The 19,339-nt window shown below is 41.9% G+C and overlaps 2 long non-coding RNA genes across 2 annotated transcripts; one reads left to right on the top strand and one right to left on the bottom strand.

Moving 5' to 3' along the window:
• Positions 1-1,534: 1,534 nt before the first annotated feature.
• On the bottom strand, positions 1,535-5,400 carry LOC311593571. The gene is made up of 4 exons (XR_014777763.1): positions 4,862-5,400; positions 3,070-3,283; positions 2,593-2,680; positions 1,535-1,949 (listed from the first exon to the last, which is right to left on the bottom strand). It is a non-coding gene; the product is annotated as an uncharacterized lncRNA (long non-coding RNA).
• An 11,339-nt stretch (positions 5,401-16,739) lies between these two features.
• Positions 16,740-17,937, top strand: LOC311594031. Its single transcript, XR_014777914.1, has 3 exons — positions 16,740-16,848; positions 17,503-17,671; positions 17,764-17,937. It is a non-coding gene; the product is annotated as an uncharacterized lncRNA (long non-coding RNA).
• The last annotated feature ends 1,402 nt before the right edge of the window (positions 17,938-19,339 follow it).

Genomic DNA, 19,339 nt, shown 5'->3' with positions numbered 1-19,339 from the left:
ATAATACGCTCCCACATAATCTTCCTTGGAAACGTGAGGAAATTTAACTTATCACCCTTATTGGTCATTTCTCAAGTGCTCAGCAGCCATATGCAGGTAACATTGAGCAAGGTAGGCAGAACAGACAGAGCGCTCCTGTAATCACAGGTGAATTAGCCTCTGAGATAACAGATTGCAGTGGATGGGACTGATGTAGGCCCACCATAACATATGTTACAGTTGTGTGGCTTGGTCTCCTTGTCAGACTCCTAACAGTGAAGTCAGGGGCTGTCTCTGACTCTGTTGCCTGCCTTTGGGAGCCTTTCCTCCTTCTGGATTGCCTCAGCTAGCCTTCAGAGGAGAGGAGGTGCCTAGCCTTACTGTGACTTGAGATGCCCTTTTCTGAAGAGAAACAGAAGAGGAATGACGGGTGAGGTGTGGAGACAGGGAGGTGCTTGGAGGAGAGAAGGGAAAGGAAACTATGGTCAGAATGTAAAAATAGGTAGGTAGGTAGATAGATAGATAGATGATAGGTAAATAGAATAACAGAAGTTTGTCTCCTAGCATGTCTGGGTGATAAAAGTCCAAAATTAAGGTATTCCAATGTCTTAGCCAAGCAATGGGAATTCCAAGGGCTCAGGAAGACTGGCCTTCCTGTTTCTTTCTGCTTTGGGCTGCATGCTGGTGCTCCTTGGTCAGTGACCCAAGCTGTCCTTTAGCCTCTAACATCAGCTAGCCTTTCCCTCTTCTTCTCCCAATATTTCTCCTCTTCTTTCTCATGAAGGCATCAGAAGCTGGGTGCTGGGTCTATCCTAAATTTATGGTGACCATAGGACTCTTCATTACATCTGCAAAGACAATATTTCCGGAGAAGGACACTCATGTAAGTGTTGGGTGCTAAGCCTTGGACTTAAATTATTTCGGAAAGCACAGCCCAACTTCATCAGTGGTGACATAGATTTTAGAAACATAAGTAATGGCAGTGCTGAGTTGTATTTCTAGCCTGATGGAAAATAACTACTGGCATATGATTTTTGAAAATAAGATGGTCAGTTATACATATAAACAGGATATTTATATTTTAAAGAGTTTCCTAATAATTAAGCAAAGTTTCTGCTTCCTCTACCCCCTCAGTTTTTTCTATAATTCTTTTTCCTTAAAATTTTAATTTTATTTTATGTGCATTGGTGTGAAGGTGTCAGATCCCTTGAAACTGGAAATACAGACAGTTGTGAGCTGCTTGTGGGTGCTGGGAATTGAACCCAGGTTCTTTGGAAGAACACAAAGTGCTCTTAACCACTGAGCCATCTCTCCAGCCCCTCTTCTATAATTCTTAGTGGGAAAAAAAAATAAAATAAAAGTAGATCATCTTTAGGGAAAAAAACTATGGTACATAAAGTAAGTTCTTTTTATCCCAAGTTAATTAAAATTAAAATGAAATCTGTGACCTATAACCACTGAACCGCACTTCCTGGAACTACTGGGTTCCCTAGCTGAAGCGTACTCCTCAATTAAATGGAGCACATGTAGCTCGTTCAATACCTTTAATGGGCGTGGATCCAAAAGCAGTTCTACAGTTGACTTGTAGTTCTTCAGGCTCTCCTCTTCACATGATTTGTGAGAGGGCTAATAGCACACATTCCAGGGCCTTTTTCTTGGATAGTGTTCTAGTTATCAGTGACTTAAGCCCCGGCCTACTGTAGGTGCTTTGTCATCTTTTGCAATGGACCTAGAGTGAGCTTAACAAATCTCTCATTCTGAACCTCATGCTTGTTCTCTTGTCCAAATTAAACATATCTCCCTCCAATCTTTTAAAATGGAATCCAGCAGTGTCTTCTCTCCTGTGTCTCCGTTGGTCCTTCCAGAGGTGCATGCTCCCCTCTGTCAACTGTGCATATCATCGTGGCTTCAGCTTCCACAGGCAGGATTGTCTGTCCTCTCCCTTCGAGCACAGCCAAGTCAGGTTTCACCTGGGATTTGATCAGAAGACAAGGAGCTAGATCTGACATGGAGGGAACTGGAAATGGATAAAATGGTATTGTTCTTACTTTAAGAGAAAAGGTAAAAATAAAAGAGAATGTTAATATTCAGGAAAATCTTAAAAATAAGAGCCCATATAGTCAATTTTGTAATTCCATACATTTCCAAAAAGTATCTATAAAACAAAGAGAGATTGTTATTACTCATCTATTGAAGAGAATATTAGCAATTGGGTTTTGTCTTGCATGCCTATAATGCCAGTGCTCAGAAGCCAAAAGAAAGAGGATTGCCACAAGATGAAGACCAGCCTGTGCTACACAGAGAGCTCCAACCAGGCCTGAGCTACACAGCAAAGCCTTTTCTCAGATGGAGGGAAAGACAGACAGACACACAGGCACGGAGACAGGGAGGGGATGTGAGTGTGTGAGGATGTCCATCAGGCATGCCTAGAAAGGGTCTTTTAAATGTTAGAGATACTACACTATGAGACAGCAAGATGCCTCAGGTGGGAAAGGTGCTCATGCAGGAAATTCAGAGGGTCCAGGTTTCATAAGTGGTCACCCATGCTGGGGTGGGCTTCAGGTGACACAAGTGCCTTTGAGTCATTTTGCGCTTATGTAAGTAAATGCTTACCCATACTCCAGCGAGTAGTGCCAATAAACATATTGGTTCACCAAGTTGGATTTTGGTGGTATCACTACTTTGATCTGCTGTCAATTTCCTATATGGAGTAAACAGGCCTTTGTTTATGCTTTCTCAGGAAGAGTTCCACAAACACCATGTCGATTAACCCAGTTCTAGAAATTCCACCATACATGAGCTCCAAGGTTTCTTGCCTACGTGGATCTATATTATTAAGTTACCAATCATTATTAACAACCACATTTAATATGTTTGAAATATTTATTTGGCATTCACTTAGAAGAGAAGCTATCCCCACATGGGGCAGGGTGGAAAAGGGAAAAGCCAGCCATTAGGCATCAGTTCAGTTCTGCACAAACTACTTAGAAAATGAAAACTCCCCCATTCAATTGGACGACCCCCAGTGGGAGGCAGTTTAATGACCATCTGTTTTTACTCAAAATATTGCTGGGGAAGGAGGCGCCTCACCTCACGAATGTGAGCTTATCTGTGTATCTCCTTCCAACCACAGACAAGCTTGTTAAATATTGTAGGTTGGTCCCATAACCTGACATTTCATCAATCCCCATGGAGATTTCCCTCAGAGCCTGGCCTTCATTAGAACTCAGACAACCTGCGGAGTGTTGGGTACTTGCTTTATTGGTTCTTCAGAATCCAGTTTCTTTAATCCCAATTTGTTATTCTGCAAAATAAGAGTCATTGCCCTTTTATGGCTGAAACCAAAACAGGCATGTTCAGGTCCTGTACATCATAACTGCACAGTAGGATTCAAAAACCACAGCTTCATAATATTAGATATGAAAATAAGATGCCGGGCAACAGATATGATATGGAGAAGAGGAAGAGAGAAGCGAGAGAGAGACAAGCAGAGTTTGCCCTTTTTATATACTGGGCAGCTGGCCCACCTAGTGGCAGGCAGGTGATGATGTCATAGGTTGCTAGGCAGACTGGGGGAAGTACGCTAACACATAAAGTATGATTTACTCATGTCCTTGCACAATATACCACAGAAAATCCTGTACACACTACTATGCCTTGACGCTGATGCACATTAAAAAAAAATCCATGAAGAGATGCAGAATGAAGGGGTCTGGGTTGGGTTGAACAGTAAGATGGGCCAGCATTGCTATTTCTCATTAACTGGGACAAGATACACATCATAAGAAGAGTGAGGAAAGCAAAGGACCAAGAAGATAGAGACAAAATGAAATGGTTTCAATTGTACGTAGAAAACTGGAACAGCCCTCACTTAGTATTATACCATTTAGCAGTCTTTGGGCCCTGCACGCACAGCCTATAAACAAATACTATTTTAACCACTGCGCTTCAGGCTTCTGGTAGTTCGTGGCAGCTAGGAGTTCGCAGCAGGCATTCTTTACCAAATCCATAGGTGTGGGAGGGGAAGGCTTTCACAGAGCAGCAACGCAGGCTGTGGGAAGAGTTTCCATCTGACTGCATTTCTCTGGGAAAAGTCTCAAGAGTTTCATTGGATAATTAAGAAGATGCATTAGGTAAATGTTACTAAGAAAACACAAAGCCTTCACAGACACATGCTGTACGCCTAAGGAATTTTAACCCCTTGCCAGCCTGTCGGTTCTCCTGTACAGATTTCAGACACAAGTATTTCATCTCCTATGGCCTTTGCGCCATCCCACAGCATCTCGAACTCGACGTGCTTAAACGTGTATGTGGCCCCAAGCATGTCCTTGTCTCCAGTACTTTAAATCTCTTCTGGTTGTAGGACCTTCCATGTCTCACTTGGTCTGACAGCTGGTAGTCATCCTATTATTCTCTGCTTCCTTCCACTGAGCCCCTGCTAATTATACCTTGTAAAGACCTACTGAACCCGTCCTTTCTTTTATACCTCCCTCTTGACTTTTACAACATCACTTTTGGTTTCTCTTTAAATTGCCCACTCCATGTTCATTTAAGAGGCCCATCAAAGGTGCTAGGACCACATTCACCAAAGGTCTGCAAAAGCTTGCCCTCCAGTTCCCCCCGTTTCCCTGTTTTGCCTCCACACTTTATATTCCATTTTCAGAAGCATATACTCTTCGGCACAAACACATTTCACAAACTGCTTGCTGTTTGCATATTATAGCACACTTTGTTCACATCTGCCGTCCTTCAGTCAAATTTCTATTTTAATTAGTGACATTTCTTTTTAAGTCTTTATGGCCGTCTAAGAGTGAATTAAAGCCCTGGCTCTGGGCGTCAGTCCAGAGCACTCATTTGCAGCTTCAGCACGCATCACACGTACCTGCGAGACGTGTCAAAACACAGACTGCTGACTTCAGGTTGATTCAGCAGCGGGTCTTGGGATAAGGCCTGAGGGCTGGTTGACCTGGTCAGATTCAGCACCTAGGATTTGGCGTCACAGTGACAGAACTGGCTGCGCTCCTGGATCACCTCCGCCTCATAAAGCACCTGGAGCTACACGGTGGGTCAGCGGAACATAAAGCAGTAATCTGTGTGCAGCAGGCATGTTGAGTTTTAGTCATTTTCCCTGAGTGTCACTCGTTCGTACTGACAGGAAGATGGGGGCACCCTGCCTACTCAGTACACCTGCCAACCCGCAACAGCTGTGCTATCTACCTGTTTCTTGTGCCAGTGACACAGTCAGGCATTGGTCACATGAATTGCTTCACAGATGTTACCAAATGTCAACAGAATGGCTTTTAGGGGAGAATAATCGAGGCCAGTAGAGGGTTTTTTGTTTTGTTTTATTTTGTTTTGGGGTTTTTTTGTGGTTTTTCCAGACAAGGTTTCTCTGTGTAGCCCTGGCTGTCCTGGACTCACTTTGTAGACCAGACTGGCCTCGAACTCACAGTGATCTGCCTGCCTCTGCCTCCCAAGCGCTGGGATCAAAGGTCTGTGGCACAACACCTGGGTAGAGTTGTAAGATCTTAGAACTGAGATGATTTTGGAAGTTCTATTTCCTAGAAAACTAAACTGAACAAGTGGGTTGGTAACCCTTCTCTGGGGTGGGGGAGGCAGATGTGAGAGTGGGACTGGGAGGAGAGAAGGGAGGGGTCTGAGACCAGGCTGTAAAGTGAATAAATTAATTAATATAGAAAAAAAAAGACAAAATATAACTTTAAGAGTGAGAGGAAAGAAAATGGAGTTTCAGAGTCAATTGGAAATCTAGTAGCATGTTTACAAAGATAAAAACAGTCCTTTCACAAAGATGAGACATATGATTGTAAAAAAAAAAAAAAGAAAAACAGAAACGGTTTGAGATGTTCTTCTGCCATCTGGGAATAAATCTCCCCAAGAAGAGTTAGGCAATTTATCTTTAGACAAGTAACTGTGCAGGGATGTTTCATAGTGCTCCTATCCCTAGGGGACTGGTAGCTGCAGCACACAGATGGACTCACACAAGCCATAAGAGAAGCCCACTAGACACTTGAATCTGTGCTGAAGACTATCTGGGTGTCATTTTCTTCTCCAGGAAGTCACAGGGGAAAGTGATGTCGCACCCCTTTGAGGGAACAACTTCTCTAAACCATAGTAAAAGAAAGGAACACAGAGAAAAACAGCTTATGATCTTCCACACAGCCCCTGCTTAAAGATACCATTTTGGTTAGCATCGGTTAAATCAAAGTTTCTTTCAAAAACCATATTCAACGTGGTTTGAATTATGTAACATGTTTAAGGCATTATCTCCTCCCCTCACATGGGGCATCTCTTAAGAAATCTGTTCAGTCTCCAGGCCTAAAGAGTGTTAAACATCGTGAACTCTGCCTCCCCCCTTCAGTCTTAAGGGGACACTTGGCAGCTGCCCTCTTAAAGGTGTTTTTAAAAACACGTTGCCTCCCAGCCCTGCTCCCAGCAGTTCATTCTGCCAGCCGTCTTTGATCTGAACCAGACCCGAACCCGACTGGCTGCCTTTCCTGGTGCTTGCAGGTCTTCCTAACTACAGCACAGGCTCGATTTTTTTTTCCTGCGTGTTCTCAACATCAGGCCAACCGGAACAGGCGGGCTTCCGTAGACTGGCTAGATGTATTGGTGCCTTTATAAAAACTGCCTGGTGTTATACCTTGTAACAAGACATTTCTGTTTCATTGTTTCTGTTTGTTTTTCTTTCCCAGAGTACCACACAGTACAGAGATTTACCAAAAGCCTTTTAATAACCAAACTAGAAAACTTGCATATTTTTTCCAAATTATAAAGATAGCAGAAACTGGAAGTGCTAAATGCATTTTTACCTAAGAGAATGACCCAAGAGTTTCAACAGCTTGCGTGTCTAAACAAATCTGCTCTCTGTCTGCCAGTCTCCTGTGCAGGAAATAGTGGACTCAGCACTTCATCACAAGAATTAAGAAAAAGAGGATTATCTGGAGATAAAAATCTACTGTTCCCAGGGTAGGACTAATGCTGCTTTTCAACAATGCTGTCTTTCTGGTCATTAGAAGACTGCTCAGGAACTCCAGCATCGATCTGGGAAAAAAGAAATGCTTTTCTCTCCTTTTCATTATCCAAGGATTTTGGTTTATAGTCAAGGTTTAAAATAATTGACATTTACTCTTAAGTTTTCTTCATTAATAAAGTTTACTTTCTTTTTATGTTAATTTGGTTTGAATCATATTTTTTTTTCCTCAAAATTTTTGGTCTAGTTAGACTGTAAGGACCCTTAAACTAAAAGTAAGATCTAAGGCACCTCACAAGGCAGTCAAGACATACATCTTACAGCAGGTTATTAAAGACATTTGACTTACCGGGTGGTGGCAACGCACATCTTTTATCCCAGCACTGGGGAGGCAGAGGCTGGCAGATCAAGGCCAGTCTACAAAGCGAGTCTCAGGACAGCCAGTGCTGCATAGAGAAACCCTGTCCCAAAGCTAAACTAAACAAGTCATTTGATTATTTAATTTTGTTATCAGGAAGATAAAATGCTAAATACTTCTTAGGAATGTGTTCTTGACAAACTACAGAATTACCAGCAACCAAACGACTAGGTCATTACTCTCTGTCTAATATTTATGGACTGCCAACGCAACACGTTCAATGTGTCTTTAAAAATCCCCAAATAGCAGTCAAGGAAGATATCATTACTTCCAAGCTTCAGACAAGAAACTAATTCTCAGAGAAGCTCAGTTAGTAAGCGAGATTTCACAGAAGCTCTGTAAACAGAAGCAACGGATTACGTAGGAATTGAGGACCAGGACAGCCAGGATAATAATGCAACATATCAAGATATATTCCAGAAAATAAGCCATGGAGATGAAGCTAAGACACGTGGAATTGGAAAGTAGATCATTTGTATTATTAATATTGTTTTTAGTTTCTTCTCCCTGCCTTCAATACATTTAAGGTCATCCCCTAAGGACTCTTTTACCGGGGTCAAAAGTTTGACTCTGGGCCTCACAAAGGAGCCAGTTTTCTAAGCATGAATCTCCCATTGACATGTGTGCCTAAGAAAGGCACTGCTAGATTAAGAGCTACTTTGGAAAAGCATGGGGTGGAGGTATTTTCATGAATCTGAACTGAGCAGTGTTTGTAGCTGCCATCAACTGCTTCCTGGAGAGGAAATGCTTGTTTGTGTTCTTCCTCTGCATCCTTTTTTTTTTTTTCTTCCTAAGAATAAATACAGTTAAATTGAAGGTTTGCAAAGCCATTTTTTAAAGTGTAGTCTAGTGCCCTGACATTGATCATCTTTTCGTCGTCGTTGTTGTTGTTTGGGGGTTTTGTTTGTTTGTTTGTTTGTTTTATGAGACAGGGTTTCTTTGCATAGCCTTGGCTGTCCTGGACGCACTTGCTTTGTAGAACAGGCTGACCTCGAACTCACAGAGATCCGCCTGCCTCTGCTTCCCCGAGTACTGGGATTACAAGTGTCCAGCTTCACTTTTAGGCAGAAGTTTTTCCTAGTTGCCTACTCTCCTCACAAAACTCCAGTGATGGGTCTGGAGAGATGACACCATAAGTAAGAGTACTTGCTGCTCTTCTAGAGGACCAGGGTTCTACGCCCAGCATCTGCATGGTGGTTCACAGCAGTTCAAATTCCGCTTCCAGGGAATCTATGCTCTCTTGATATTTCCTTGGGCACCAGGCATACACATGATGCAGACATACATGCAAACACTTACACACACAAAATAAACTAACAATTTTTTTTTTATTCTCATGAGGTTAGTATGATAACCTGCTCACACTCATCCTCCCCAATACTTACTGAGGTGCCTACAGCACAGAGAGGGCCCTGGTAACTTACAATGCTAGGACTTTCTTCCGGGGTTCCTTCTGGACTGGGAAGTCCCAGGCAGGCCCCTGCCGTTGGCTGGACGAGCGGCCTGTAATAACACCAATCTCACTCGCTTACATGTTGAGAAATGGGCAGGAAATAAAAGGAACGTTGGTTGGAAATTTCAGGCATGAGTTAGACTCGTCCCATCGTAGCAGGCAGCTGGGTGTAACTGTGTACTGGGGACACAGCCAGGTTGCCTCACCATCCTTCTGCTGAGCCACACCTTTTCCCCATGGCCAGCCTCTGCAGGCATCAACTACTCATTTTCCCAGTAGATTGTCTCTTATCTTCTTGTCACAAGTGTGCTTTTACACATGCATATGTCTTTATGTCTGTGTACGTTCGTGAGCAGACAAATGGAACTACACGTTGTGCTTGAGAGGATGGAACAAAAGGTTACATTTTGTTTTCAATGTACCAAACTTGCTAAGCTGGTAGCGTGTGCTTTCCTGAATGATGGGAAATGGCTCTTACGTGGCCTGAGAGGGAATGCGCTGAAGGACTAAATGACGAGGAGAGCAGCGGAGCAGCAGGTGAGAGCAGAACCTTGAAGGGGGCCCTCAGACTTGAGAGGCAGAAACGGGATCAGATGTTTTATGAATGGCCTCTGTGTCTGACACCATCACTCATCTTCAGGGATATTTGGCTGCTTGCGAAATTTTCCTTCAGTTATTGCTTGCCATTGTAGCTAAGAGATAGTTTTCCAAAGCACGCTGACACTTGAGTGCACACTTCCTAAGAGGTGCTCTTGACATTTCTGCTGAACATCTCTTGCGCTGTCTTCATTCTTACCTTTAAGAACAGTGCCTTGTATGAACATGGTGATGTGGCAGCCTTCTTCCCTGACAGAGCTGCTATTCTACCAGATTCTCTCTCTCTCTCTCTCTCTCTCTCTCTCTCTCTCTCTCTCTCTCTCTCTCTCTCACACACACACACACACACACACACACCTTGTTAAAATAACAAATACCAAGCTCATTTGAAATAGAAAGGAACAAAATAATGATATCATCACCTGTGCTAAGAGTAATACGTGCCCTGGAGGCCAGGTGCAATAGTGAGACATAGACTTGGGTTCAGTTTGGGTGTTTTGTTAGTTTTGTGTTATTTGAGGTTTTGTTTCAGTATCTTTCTCCATGGCCCTACTCAGATCACAAGCCCCTCCTGTCTCTGCATCCTGAATGATGGCATCATAAGTGTGTGTGACTGTACCTAGAGCAACATCCCCTCGAACACGGGCTTTTTTTTTTCTCTTGCCTTTTAAAATATATTTTTTATTAATTTATTCACATTACATCTCAATTGTTATCCTATCCCTTCTATCCTCCCATTCCTCCCTCCCTCCCATTTTCCCCTTACTCCCCTCCCCTATGACTGTGACTGAGGGGGGACCTCCTCCCCCTGTATATGATCATAGGGTATCAAGTCTCTTCTTGGTAGCCTGCTATCCTTCCTCTGACCATGTCCCCTGGATGGGGAGGCCTGGTGAAACACGGGCTTTTGAATCAACCAAGTGACCTTGGATTTGAAATCCAAGCCATTTAACATTTCCAATCTCATTTTGCTCAACTACAAACTGGTCATGATAGGAAAAAAAAAACCCAAAAACAACAACAACAAAAAAACCTCCCTTACAGATCTTTAAGCTCCAGAATGAATTGTTAAGAAATCTAACAAGCATCGAGAAGATTTCAAAATAAAAATATTGCTATTAATTTATTTGGCCCATATTGTCACTCTATAACCAAGAAAAACAAGATTTGTTTTCCTGTCTTCTTGTTTTCCCAACCAGGCACCTGCCTTATTTCCTCACAGCTGAGTACAGCTAATTATCCTCACCTCCTCTTTCTCTGAACCTTGGACCACTCTGATTTTTTACCTTACCTTGTAAAAAAAAAAAAAAAAAAGAAGTGTTTGCATGCTTGACTTCCTGTTCCAGACTACAGGCCTTTAGAGAACAGGGTATATATTGTTAGCATGGCATTTCCAATGACTAATGCTATGCTGGGACATACTTTGATTGTTAATTTATTGTATCAACTTGCCTCCGCAATGGGGCATGCAACAATTAGCTAGTCATCGTTCAGGGTGTGTCGGTGCAGATGTTTGAGGATGAGACTGAAATTTGTGTGTAGTCTCCAACTTGGTCAATACAAACCTTGAGATTTTCCAGCCTCCATGGTAAAGTAAACCAATTCACATTTGAAGATTTTATTTTTACTTTTTAATTATATTCTGTGTGTGAGATGTGTGTGTGGGGTGTGTGTGTGTGTGTGTGAAGGTTAGTTTGCTCCAGGAGTGAAGTGCCTCAGAGGCATGAAGAAGGTTTGGCAGGTACCTATGGAATTGGTGTTATAAGTGGATGTGAGCTGCCCCAAACGACTGCTGGGATAAGACCATGAGGCCTCTGCAGTACTAATATGAGCTCTTGATTACTGAGCCATCTCCTTGCCTCCTGAATCAATAATTTACAGCAAAGTTCTATATCTTTATCATATTAATAATACATGTGAACTCAGCTGATCTTTCCAAATAGAAAAGCATTATAAGAACACTTGGCAATTTTGCCTTGTACATTTTACTTTCGTAAAAACAAAAGAGTTTTGACATTTCAAATTTTCTCGAATACGAGTCATCTTAAATCCTGTTACTGAATATACATAAGTGAGTAAAATATTCACTTATTTTACATATTATCTAGGAAAGACTACCCTTCTTTGTTTGATTGGTTTTGAAGGTCCTGGTATGGACCCCTGATGGGCCTTGAGCACTCCATCCTCTTTGCTGGTCTTCCCTGCTAGGAGTCTGGTCATGTACATTGTGCCCAGCTTTTAAACATTTGCCTAGGACGAATCCGTTTAAGGTTACAAATGGAACTTCTGTCTCTAATGCTGAAATCAATTTCTAATGAAGAAATGCAGATCTAGGTTTGACTGGGGTGAGGGGAGAGACAGAAATGTCCAAATGACTTTCTGGATATTAGGCAGCTGTTCTAGAATCCAATGATTCCAGAGTAACGTAACACGTGGGTCACGTTCTCTTAAATTATACAAGGTTTGGAGAATTAAGAGAACCCTGTTTTGGGTTTGATTGACAGAAAGCATTTGTAACCCAATGCCCATCCTCTCCTGCATGTCTCTTTCTTAAAGCTTCTCTCTGGCTAACGCTTCGCTCTGAAGAACTCAAGCATCCGGAAGATGCATGTCAGGAGTGGGAAAGGAGTTGAAAAGTGAGTCCTGAGACTAGTTGTTCTGAATCTAACAAACCATGTAGATCACAAGGCATCATTCTTTTCTTTTTTTAAGAATCTCATTCTCAAAAGAACAAACAAATAAAACCCACAAAAAATGAGGCTGTTTTCAAATCACAGTTTTAATCATTAATATTTGGGTCTTCATTCATAAACATATTAGTCCTAGGTTTAAAAATTGTATGATCCTTTATTGTTGATGGTGTTAAAATAAACTCCTATAGTCTCCTTATAAAAGTGTATACTTTCTATGAAATAGAGAAAATATAAAATTATTATTATGGAAGTCATTAAAGTCACATAAAAGCCAATGAATATGTATTCAAACAACCTTCCAAGTGATGGTTCCGCTTCCATGAGAACCATGATTTCTCATATTGATTCACCTGGCCTTAACTTCCAAGGCAAGAGGCAAATCACAAGAATTCAACGTGCAGTATTAGTCACTGTCTTTGTATTTTTACACTGGATCTTTCTCTTGACAAAGCAATAATGAGTATGAGGCAAGTGTTTGAGGACTGAATTATCTACTGTATTTATTTGTATTGTTTTTTATTTTTGTTATTTATATGTCATCTGTGTGAAAATATGTGACCAAACTCCAGCATGGGATCCCTTGGAGCTGGAGGGACAGGCATTTGTGAGCCACTGGACAGGGGTTCCAGAATCCCAACGAAAGTCCTCATGATAAAACTACACGTTCTGTTAAACACGGAGCTACACCTCCAGCCTGAGATGGAGTTTGTCTAAGAGCTCCATAACAGGTAAAAATGAAATGCTCACTAGTCAGCAGTAGGCTGGTGAAAGGTCACAAAGAGGCAACTTCAGAGGACCCCAGGGTGTACACGACTGGGCAAGCTCACCACAAGACAGGCCACGATGGTCTGCTCTCTGCGCAGACATCCAGTTGTTAGCTGTGTCAATAACTGAAGCTCCCAAAGCTGCTTCCCCAACAGAAATAATGGCTTTTAATAGGCTTCATGTGTAAAGATTTGGGGGGAAGCAGTCCACGGAAGGGGATTGTAATGCTACCATTGCACTGCGGTCAGCAGCAAACAACTGTGGAGCACTCGACCTGTGAAAAGCAATACACTAGGCTCGTGGGTACAAAAATATAAGGTCCTGTGCCTACCCGTACAAATCTTGGAGATTATCAGACAGTAATGAATAACCCCTCTCTCCATATACGTGTTTATATGTTTTTGAAATATTTATGAAGATGCACACACACAAGTGCACATATAATAATAACTGATAATAACTCAAAAAATGAAAGAATCATTTAAGAAATACACTGCTGCTTACACAAAACAGTAACCATTTCAGAGTCTGTGAGAATGACCTCCCTCTTTTCTGCCAGAGTCGATACAGAAGATAAACAAAGGATATGAGAAGGAAGAGAGACAGATGAAGAAACATCCAGAGCGGGATGCGCTTTGTTAATGTCGTGATGTAGGTGCTCAGAGTCCCAGACAAGGTAGCAATCATGAGGATGAGCACAGAAAGGCAGGGTCTTTGGAGACTACAGGTGCCATGCTCTCATTCTCCCTCTCGGCATGCTCTCCCTGCAGCCCGTCCTCAGAAACACTTCTCTAGTGCCAGGTTACACTCCCCCACCCCCCCCCCACCCAATACATCACAAACCGTTATTTCAATGAAACGTGTGCCCAGGACTAGGAAAATGAAACAAATAAATAAATGTTCTCAAAGTAAAATCTTAATTTGTATTACAAAATCGATCAAACATGTAGTTGCTTTAACGAACAGAAGAAATTTAATGTGAGCTAAAAACAAACAAACAAACACATACACAAATGTAGGACTGGTGAGGATAGCTCAATAAAATATGAGCCCCTGTGGGTGTAACGTTCTATTCTATAGTTGCCGTCTTTACTGTACACCTGAGTACTACATCACGGCCAAACCGCTCTTAACGTTTCTACACACCTACTCTCGGTGTGCGGTGTTCTCCCTGCAGGCAGGAGACAGACAGGCTGCAGAGCATAGCATTCCAGATCACGGTTCGGATAGCCCTGATAGAAACAATGGCCTCATCCCACCTGTCGTCCCTGCTTCGGCCTCTTGTCTTTTTATTGTATGTAATTTTAACGATCCTTATCATGTTCGCCGTATAACAATTAACTTTTTCCAATCAGTTTTTGCCCCTAAAATGTATTGCCGTCGGAGTGAAGAGACTGTTTGGTTCTCCCTTCCCGAGCAGTGTTGTATGGGCACGGTGCCGTTCCGTCACACACCTGGTTCCTGATTACTGCTTGCTGGTGGTAAAGCCATGGAGCTAACTGCTGGTTCTCCCGTACCTTCTTTTCTCACTGTTAGCTAACAAAGATAATTCAGCTCAGCCTACCACACCTGTCCATAGGTAGTTAATGAGCAAAACCGCTGAATCCAAGTAAAGAACAAAAAGAACACAAGGCACACAGATACCTGAAGTCAGCCAGGATTTAGAAAGCCGGGAGGAAGCGGACTCCGTAAAGAGATCAAAGGTAGCTGTTGCGGATGCAGGATCTGTAAGCACCAGTTGAAAGGGGAGGAGGAGGAAGGGACCAGAGTCAAAACCAAAGGACATAAGCATTTCAAGGAGAGGATGAGAAGCAGTTTCAAACATTTCAGAAAACTCATCAAACCAGGACGCTCTGCTTCTAACATTGACTTCAGCTCCTTGTCCTTGCCTGAGGGACGCTACAGGAGCCGACTAAGGTAGAGGGCAGATACAAGGAATACCATGGGTTTCATTCAGTACATTGACGAATGCGTGCCCTCAGGGATTAATGGATGAGTATGACTTAGCTTTGGCTCTGTAACAGGAAGAAGAAGGAAGGCAAGAAAGGACGCAAGACAGAAGCAGCTTGCGTCTTTCTTTTCCCGGTGGATAGTCTTATCTACATGTCGAAAGGGCATTTGAACGGAAGGTAGCTCACAGAGCAAGGCCTGAAGCAAAAATCAAGGGCCAGCTAAGAATAGCAATGAAGGTATGGGTGAGATGGTGTCCTGACCCTTCCACATCGCGGCCAGGGTATGTGTGTGGCTGTGGTAGGGCAGGGGCAAGCGTTTCATAGTGAAAAGTCGAGGCAGAAGTGAAGGCGTAGAGTAATCACTATCTGAGAGACTGGAGGTAAGGAAGCATTTCTTTGGAAAGTTAGAATATTTGCTACCTTCTTTTGATTTATTGCAGTGTCTGCTTTTGAAAGGATGCAAAACATCCACGGTTGCTTACACACTGTTGATTAGGATCTCAAGGAGACAATTCACAAGGTGTGTATTTACTTTCTCATGTGTCTTCCTTTGGATTTCCTGGGCTTTCTGTTCCCACCAAAGGCAGTTAGTAGTACGTGGTTTGCTATATACCTTTCCAAAAGACAGAACGTGCCATGCTTGAAAATGTAATGGTCATAGCAAAGTCAATCCTACTAAATCTTAACTGTCAGAAGTTTTCTTTCTTTTCTTTTTTAAACTATAGCTTGTTTGCTTAATGTTTAATGTTTTATTTCTGTAAGATAAATAAATGTACAGGAAAACTTTGACTTCAATCAAAAAGTAAATTTTTTTCATACTACATAGAATTCTAAGTTCTTTTTATCTTACATCTGAAGAGAACTCAAATGACCACGCAAAATCTTTTTATTTAATAATTATCACAAAATGATGAACTGCTTTCTTAAAAGTTGATTTGTGTGTTGTGCTTTCTGGAAGCCATTCTAAGATGATTTTCAATGCATAATGCCTTAAAAATTATATGTGCATCACTTATAAAATATGAAAAAGACAAAGGGAAAAGACTTAAATTTTTAAATATTTTCTTCATCGACGTTGCATTCAGAGCTTTCACCCTGGTGTGTCTCCAAGGAGAAGCGCTGTGTCCTTAGGTGGCGTTCAGCATCCTGTTTACAGCCCCCCTCCTTGTAAACCTGGAAGCCAGTACTTCCCACATCACAGCAGCAGGATCCTGTGAGAGGATAACATCCTGTGTAAAAAGCATTAGAGTTTCTAACATCACAACACTATGTTCTGTGAACTCGTGGGAGAATTTTCTCACCGGAGCTTAAACAATTGGCCATCACACCTTTTTGAAGTTTATAAGAGTCTTTTTAGATTTCAAAGATTTCTCACTACAGGAACAAAACAGGCTAGAATTTTCACACAACCATTTGGCTGAACATTATTAGATATGGGCAAACACACTTGTCATAAATCAGTATTTTTTTATTTAATAACCTTAGGAAGACCTTGGAGGTAATGATCTAATTTTACTGTTTTTCATGTCAAGCAAAAAACAAAAACAAAAACAAAAACAAAAACAAAAAAACCTATGTTCTTCTAGGATGAGAAAAAGACAGAATATGAACATAAGTGTCCTTGAAACTATTTGGCTACCACAATTTTGGAAATACTTTCTCAAACTACTTTGCTCTATATTAAATATCCTCAGATTTTCTACCCTGATCCTATGATTACGATGTTATCTGAAAGCTATGACTTGTCATATAAAGAAAATCTTGAACTCTTTCAGTATGTTTAAAATTATTTGCAGAGACGTTCCTGCTCCTTCAACCAAGAAACCTGATGAGATCATGACTCCGATTTCAAATGCTTCTTTACTTACACATTTTTCCCCCCTCGGTCCATGCAAAGTCCAGTGGCAACTTGTTCCCACTCAGTGCTGGATCCTGGGGACAAGAAACGGCCAACCTGCAAGGAGAGGAAATCAGTCATACACAGTTACTCTAAAATTAAAGTATGTATTCCTGATTTACAGTTTATCAGATGTTTGGGCCGGATGCTGATTGTTTCCAAACTCTGTCTAAACATAGCGTATTTCCTAAAGGAATGTGAGCAAACTGAGCACTTGCTTCTAGAGACAACATCCGAAATTTTATTAACATAGAAAGACAGATGAGTAAACGGACACAGTGCTCATTAGCGCATGGATTTCCTAGGAGAGCGAAGTCCCTAGGAGAATATGATTTATGATTTATGATTTTTATTGTAGGTTATTAATTACTAGTCATAACAGAGATTTAACTTAGTGCTAACTTCCTAAAAGTGAGGAATAATATCCTTCCAACTGGGGATATGAAAGTGATTGTTCCCTACCTCTTAATAGAGATTAGGTATCAGTGAACAAAAATTCATGAACTAGAGCAAATCCACTTTAGGATTAGTCCACCAGCCCATTGCTTCTTACATGTAACTGTGCTTTGGTTTCTCAGTGAAGACCAGCTTTCAGAGATGGAAACTTGTCTAAGCCACGATGTTTATTTTTCCAACCTTGTTTTTATGCTGTCAGTTTAAAGGGAATCCACTTCTTTAGATTGGAGACTTTGCTTTTGGGGTTTCAACAGCACCATTCCCTGCCCCACTCTTATTTTAAAGATCCCGATATTTTCAGGCTCTTCCTGTATGAAGAATAAGGATTCGACAGATACATTGACCAAAGCTCCTTTTTGAACAATCTCGAAATAACACAGGAAATACTGAAAGGCTAATGGTTCAGACTCGTACAGTTAAACTTACAAAGAGACAAAAACAAAACAAAAACCAAGGGATCAATGTGTGAGGTAAAAACTCTTAAGACATTCTTAAAGAAATATAAAGCAGTCCATCCAACAGAGAAACACAACAGTCTGAAATGTGTTTTGATAAACTACAGGAGGTAAAGATGCGGACCAGGAAGTCACAGTGTAACACCATGGCGACGTCTTGAGGAAATAGGCTTTCAAAGCATCAGTTGTGCAATGACAGTTGAGTCACATAGGAAATAATGAGCCTGAATCCTGTTAAGACGCCACCGGTTCCAATAAACACTCTGCTCTTCTTCCCTCCCGTCCAGCACATCTGCGAGGTCTTCTTGGTTGCAGGGTCATGCAGCTGCCAATGAGTAACCACTGCTAATCATTCCTGTTGTTGGTTTTTGTTTTTCCTTAACTAATAATCCATGTAGAAGTCTTGTTTTACATTCACCCTGGCTTATTTCAAGATCCGATAAGACTTTGGTCACACAGCTTACAACCTAAGGATGATGCCTTTCATTCAATTAGCCCAGCTGCCACTAATTCTAACTGCGGGTATCTGGGAGAGTCACTATAATCCAAAGACTATAAGAATACTAAGTGGTTTAGAGTGTGATTTTTTTTTTTTGGATGCACTGTGAATGGTTGGAAAGAATCATCTCAATGACTTCATACACAGAAGCCAAATGTTTTTAAACAGACCCGGATTGGGGGACCCAGCTCTCCATGGGTATCAGGGCAAAGGTTAAACACTGCTGATCACTGTTAAATCTTGTTAAAAATGTCCATTAAGCCTTTGTTGAGTCTTTTTCCATAAGCACCTTTTGATGTTTCTCCATGAACAAATAAAACTGCTGGGAGTAGGCCCTTTGACAGAGCTTCCCTAATGCCTAACATCCTTGAAGGGAGAGCTGTCCAGAAAGAATGAATGGCACTCCAGCCACCAGGGACAGTATAAGGACAGTTGCTGAGGACAGGAGGACAGGCTGCACAGGAGTCCACGGCCTGTGTGAGCATGGAAACTTCCACTGGACGCAAGACAATTCCCAGTGAACTCTAGATGACCTGGCCTACAGTGTCTCTAGAGAGCCCCGCAGTCTGGTTGATGCAACCTTTTCGAGGCTGTCATCAATCCAGTCTAAGGAAATAACACAACCCCCACTCAGCAAACAGCTGTGACTGACAGATAGGAGGGCTATACCTGTGCTTGGCTCCCATTGGTCTTGATGAAAAAGAAAAGTTAAGTGATGAGTGGTATAAATTAGAACCACTCAGTTCGTATATTATACCCACATCTCATAGTTTCTTCCGGCTCCACAGGTGATCTGTCTTATTGCACTTTAAGTTGGTCAAGACAAGCCCTTCCTCTTATAGCATTAGTCCCACTAAAAGCCCTTTCCCTGTCTTTTCTTGCCTAAACTGGGTTTTATCTTAGCTAGAGGCAGCAGAGCTCAGGTTGCGTATGCTTTGGAGCCATAGCAGAGCTCTGGGGGGGATAAGGAATGCTGCTGCTTTGATGGTAGCAATGGCAGTGTGCACGTAAGTAATGGCACCCAAGGAGAAACCAGGCTCAAAGGCCATAAGAAGCTAATACTGAAAAAGCCAAGAAGCTACAAAAAGCCAAAGATGAGAGCCTGAGGGTCCAGGCCATTGAAAGATGCTCCAAAAAGCTGCTAAGGCTTAGAGACACAGGATCCTGATGCTCACAGTACAGGA

The sequence above is a fragment of the Acomys minous genome (assembly GCF_964271855.1).
Source record: "Acomys minous genome assembly, chromosome: 3".
NCBI lineage: Eukaryota > Metazoa > Chordata > Mammalia > Rodentia > Muridae > Acomys > Acomys minous.
Note: the sequence above shows the minus strand (reverse complement) of the source record. Positions and strands in the feature narration are given on the sequence as shown.